The sequence below is a fragment of the Oncorhynchus tshawytscha genome, linkage group LG10 (genome assembly GCF_018296145.1).
Source record: "Oncorhynchus tshawytscha isolate Ot180627B linkage group LG10, Otsh_v2.0, whole genome shotgun sequence".
NCBI classification, from domain to species: Eukaryota; Metazoa; Chordata; class Actinopteri; order Salmoniformes; family Salmonidae; genus Oncorhynchus; species Oncorhynchus tshawytscha.
Genome location: NC_056438.1, coordinates 6,927,270 through 6,932,269, shown reverse-complemented (window position 1 = coordinate 6,932,269; position 5,000 = coordinate 6,927,270). Strand labels below are relative to the sequence as shown.

Sequence of the window (5,000 nt, the reverse complement as noted above, 5' to 3'; positions counted from 1 at the left end):
CTGAGAGATGGAGAGATGGGGCTGAGAGATGGAGAGAGATGGGGCTGACAGGTGGGGCAGAGAGATGGAGAGAGATGAGAATGAGAGAAGGAGAGATGGAGAGAGATGGGGCTGAGAGATGGAGAGAGATGGGGCTGAGAGATGGAGAGAGATGGGGCTGACAGGTGGGGCAGAGAGATGGAGAGAGATGAGAATGAGAGGAGAGATGGAGAGAGATGGGGCTGACATGTGGGGCTGAGAGATGGAGAGAGATGGTGTAATTCCAGATTGGTTGTCTTGCGCTGTGTGTTAATGAGCTTTCAGACTGTCTGTGTACACACACACACACGCACACGCACACACACACACACACACACACACACACACACACACACACACACACACACACACACACACACACAGACACACACACACACACACACACACACACACACACACACACACACAGACACAGACATGACACACACACACACACACACACGCACACGCACACACACACACACACACACACAGATAACTGTATGTCTATTCTCCTCTATTACAGGCGAACAACATCATCAACAACAACAACAACAACAACAACAACAAGGACAACCCCCCACTCGTCCCTCAACACCTCCATCCACGTCCCTTATTGTTCAGCCCTTGTCCTGGGTTGTTTGACCCACCAAGGGGACAGGGAAGCTTAACCCGGGTTGTTTGACCCACCAAGGGGACAGGGAAGCTTAACCCGGGTTGTTTGACTCACCAAGGGGACAGGGAAACTTTGGGAAATAAAGAACATATTCTGTTACATTCCCACGATGCTCGGAATAACATTTGTGATGCGGAACGCGTGGAATGATTCCCTGAAGAGAGGGAAGCTGACATAACAGAGGGATAGAGGGAGGATACGACTGAAGGAAAGGAAGAGAGAGACATATGAGCAATCTAAGGTGGAACAGGGAGGGAGAGAGAGGGAGGAGGAGAGGATCTGCCTGTTCATGATCTTCATTCCCTTGATATCAATATTATGATATATTCATACGAGAATTCCCAGAATTACCAAACAGGAAATGGCGATGGAAAATTATGGAAAAGCAAACAAATTGAATTTCTTCAGATTTCTGTGTGTTTTTTTGGGATTTTCCAGATTCTCTTTGGGGAATAATGTGAATGAGATTGAGTGAAAATCTCCCTGGAACTAAACAAATATAAAAGGGATCGTGGAGTGTGTGACTCAGCGACCCAAATCCGCCTCTTTGATGTGTGTGTGTCGGAAGGGAGTCACACACACACACTGTCGGGATACACACACACATACCAGGATACACACCTGGGGCGGAATCAGGCACACACACACACTGTCGGGAGTACACACACACACACCAGGATACACACCTGGGGCGGAATCAGGCACACACACACCTGGTTGGAGGAAAGGTGTGACACAGACAGAAAAGGTAATGTATGACTGTTAGATGCCACACACACACACACACACACACACACAAACACACGCACGCGAACGCACACACACACACACACACACACACACGCCCACACATGCACACTCACACACACACACGTGCACATAAATATGTGCAAATCATCTGCAACAATGCATAAACACTCAGCGCTCGAAACGGATGGCACCCCCTTCACACACACACACACACACACACACACACACACACACACACACACACACACACACACACACACACACACACACACACACACACACACACACACAGAAATGTGAACTCATTCGCATGGCTTGATAGAGAATCAGTGAGTGAGTGTGTTAATCAATTCACTTTTTCAGTACATTGCTGAACAAGGAACAACACACAAACAATACACACACACACAAACACACACACACACACATCTGCTACAAACAAACAAACATAAATAAAGACCCGATGGTAAATCTCATAAGCATGATTTCCTAGGTGGTTGTTGTTCTGTGGCCGTGGCCAGACCTCTCACTCTGTGGTTTGTGTGACAGTATTTCTTTTCATTACATAAAAGGAAAATAATGACTGAAAAAACCCAGGAAAAAAAAGTAAAAATAAACATCTACCTGGAAAGACGAGTGTCAGAATAGACATGTTAAGGATGTGGAGAGAACAGAAGGAAAATAGAGAGACAGAGGGATGAAAAGATGGGTAATTAAGTGGTCGATGAACAGCAGGTTGTTGGTGAAGGATCAAGCTGTCACCACGACAACCACAGCGAGAGAGAGAGAGAGAGAAATGAAGAGGGGGAGGAGACAGAATGGAAGGAGGATGTACTGAATGATAGAATGAAAGGAGGATGTACTGAATGATAGAATGAAAGGAGGATGTACTGAATGATAGAATGAAAGGAGGATGTACTGAATGATAGAATGAAAGGAGGATGTACTGAATGATAGAATGAAAGGAGGATGTACTGAATGATAGAATGAAAGGAGGATGTACTGTATCAGACAGAATGAAAGGAGGATGTACTGAATGATAGAATGAAAGGAGGATGTACTGAATGATAGAATGAAAGGAGGATGTACTGAATGATAGAATGAAAGGAGGATGTACTGTATCAGACAGAATGAAAGGAGGATGTACTGAATGATAGAATGAAAGGAGGATGTACTGAATGATAGAATGAAAGGAGGATGTACTGAATGATAGAATGAAAGGAGATGTACTGAATGATTAGAATGAAAGGAGGATGTACTGTATCAGATAGAATGAAAGGAGATGTACTGAATGATTAGAATGAAAGGAGATGTACTGTATCAGACAGAATGAAAGGAGGATGTTATGAATGATAGAATGAAAGGCGGATGTACTGAATGATAGAATGAAAGGAGGATGTACTGTATCAGACAGAATGAAAGGAGGATGTACTGAATGATAGAATGAAAGGAGATGTACTGTATCAGACAGAATGAAAGGAGGATGTACTGAATGATAGAATGAAAGGAGGATGTACTGAATGATAGAATGAAAGGAGGATGTACTGTATCAGACAGAATGAAAGGAGGATGTACTGAATGATAGAATGAAAGGAGGATGTACTGTATCAGACAGAATGAAAGGAGGATGTAATGAATGATAGAATGAAAGGCGGATGTACTGAATGATAGAATGAAAGGAGGATGTACTGTATCAGACAGAATGAAAGGAGGATGTACTGAATAATAGAATGAAAGGCAGATGTACTGAATGATAGAATGAAAGGAGGATGTACTGTATCAGACAGAATGAAAGGAGGATGTACTGAATGATAGAATGAAAGGAGGATGTACTGAATGATAGAATGAAAGGAGGATGTACTGAATGATAGAATGAAAGGAGGATGTACTGAATGATAGAATGAAAGGAGGATGTACTGTATCAGACAGAATGAAAGGAGGATGTACTGAATGATAGAATGAAAGGAGGATGTACTGAATGATAGAATGAAAGGAGGATGTACTGAATGATAGAATGAAAGGAGGATGTACTGAATGATAGAATGAAAGGAGGATGTACTGAATGATAGAATGAAAGGAGGATGTACTGAATGATAGAATGAAAGGAGGATGTACTTAATGACAGAATGAAAAGAGATGTACTGAAAGACAGAATGAAAAGAGATGTACTGAAAGACAGAATGAAAAGAGATGTACTGAAAGACAGAATGAAAAGAGATGTACTGAAAGACAGAATGAAAGGAGGATGTACTGAAAGACAGAATGAAAAGAGGAAGTACTGTATGAGAGACAGTTTTGGTGTGAGATTCATTCTAATGTGTCTGTACTAAAGTTATCTCAGATGATACTTGCACACACACACACACACACACACACACACACACACACACAACACATAGAATGAAACACACACTGACACACACACACACACCTGGCTGGCATTAGACAGTTAACTTATAAGCTGACACCCCACCGAGACCAAGAGAACAGACAGGTACCTGTCTATGTGTGAAAGGTGTGTGTGTGTGTAGAATGAAAGGAGGATGTACTGTGTGAATGAAAGTGTGTGATGTGTGAATGTGTGTGTGTGTGTGTGTGTGTGTGTGTGTGTGAATGTGTGTGTGTGTGTGTGAATGATGAATGTGTGTGTGTGTGTGTGTGTGTGTGTGTGTGTGTGTGTGTGTGTGTGTGTGTGTATGTATGTGTGTGTGTGTGTGGTGTGTGTGTATGTGTGTCTTTGTGTGTGTGTGTGTGTCTATATGTGTGTATGTCTCTGTGTGTGTGTGTGTCTCTGTGTGTGTGTGTCTGAGCGCATCACTGGTTTAGCCAACATCTGCCATTGCCCAGCTGCAAGCTAATAGGCTCACAGCGCTCGGTACTAAACCGCGATTGGCCGTTGGCTCTTTTGACCGGGCCTCACACCAGGAAGTCCACGCGGTGAATGAAGTGAAAGATCCATATAGATATTGACCGAATAGAGCTGACGTAAACTACCAATTCTACACTGAAGAAAATGACATCTGTTCTGGAAAATACATTTGTATCTGCGACGTTGTGAATACAGCCCTGAAGTGTTGAGGTTTTGTGTGTGTACGTTTGTGTGTATTTGTGTGTATGTGTGATTTTGTGTGTGCGTGTGTATTTACCCCCGAAGGCATGAGTCCATGCTGTGACATCGAGCCTACTTCCTGCTGGGAGAATCAACCAATCCGATACAGCCTAATCATCACCACAGGGCACTGGATTGGTGGATACAAATTCTTAGAATTCTTTCGTATTTTACTCAAATATTTTGTGGAATTAGTTGTAAGGAGAGAGACAGAACAGTACAGGCTACAGAGATATCCTTATACTGGTCTTTATACAGTACAGAGATATCATTATACTGGTCTTTATACAGTACAGAGATATCATTATACTGGTCTTTATACAGTACAGAGATATCATTATACTGGTCTTTATACAGTACAGAGATATCATTATACTGGTCTTTATACAGTACAGAGATATCATTATACTGGTCTTTATACAGTACAGAGATATCATTATACTGGTC

At 42.5% G+C, this 5,000-nt stretch overlaps 2 protein-coding genes across 2 annotated transcripts in view; one reads left to right on the top strand and one right to left on the bottom strand.

Annotated features, from left to right (window-relative positions):
• LOC112240916 (pyruvate carboxylase, mitochondrial-like) overlaps positions 1 to 5,000 on the bottom strand; it is a 492,742-nt gene that overhangs the window by 210,517 nt on the left and 277,225 nt on the right. The window lies entirely within an intron of this gene.
• LOC112238967 (leucine-rich repeat and fibronectin type-III domain-containing protein 4-like) overlaps positions 1 to 5,000 on the top strand; it is a 52,962-nt gene that overhangs the window by 4,026 nt on the left and 43,936 nt on the right. Inside the window, exon 2 of the mRNA XM_042328091.1 lies at positions 545 to 1,442. The gene's annotated coding sequence lies outside the window, so the exon portion shown is untranslated. The remainder of the gene's footprint in view (positions 1 to 544; positions 1,443 to 5,000) is intronic.